This window comes from Asparagus officinalis, chromosome 7, assembly GCF_001876935.1.
Source record: "Asparagus officinalis chromosome 7, Aspof.V1, whole genome shotgun sequence".
NCBI classification, from domain to species: Eukaryota; Viridiplantae; Streptophyta; class Magnoliopsida; order Asparagales; family Asparagaceae; genus Asparagus; species Asparagus officinalis.
Window position 1 is genome coordinate 6,606,720 of NC_033800.1, and position 602 is coordinate 6,607,321.

Here is a 602-nt window from a genome sequence, read left to right on the forward strand (position 1 = left end):
CCAAATTGCGGATAAGACACCTTGTAGTTCTATTATTGCACTCCCATGGTTCCCTGAATGAAATTTTTTTACTCTTTTGCCATCAAAAAGGTTTTTTTGGACAAATAGATCTCCTGGGGGTAAAAGAGTAAAAAAATTCGCTCTATCATACACCAGGCCTGGGGGTAAGACGTGGAATCCACTGAGAACAACTCATTGTTTGGCTCAATCCACTGCTAAAAGGTGCTAGCACTAGATACTCTTGAGCCCTTTGAGTTCACTATATAAACCCCTCGATTATTCACTCACCCGCTGATCTGGAACTAAACAGTGAGCGGGGTAGCCACCTCTAGAACCCCATGGGAACCACCTCTCGGGTCCACATCACCTGGTGGTGATAATGGGATGTGCTAATTGTCATGCCATGGCAATTAAAGTTCTGGCGATGTCTAACTAAAAGTCCCACACTGGGAAATCGATAAGAGTGAGGGTTTAAATGATAGGTCTTAAGAGTCAAGTGCACCACTGATTAGTTAATTTTGGCAGTGGTTTCAGCCAAAAAAATAATTTGTTACACTCAGTTGGTCCCACAACTTACATCGCACCAACAGGCTCGCCGGCTC

At 43.9% G+C, this 602-nt stretch overlaps 1 protein-coding gene across 1 annotated transcript in view; it reads right to left on the reverse strand.

Moving 5' to 3' along the window:
• LOC109850143 (ABC transporter B family member 20) overlaps nt 1-602 on the reverse strand; it is a 10,525-nt gene that overhangs the window by 4,296 nt on the left and 5,627 nt on the right. The gene's annotated exons all lie outside the window — the stretch shown is intronic.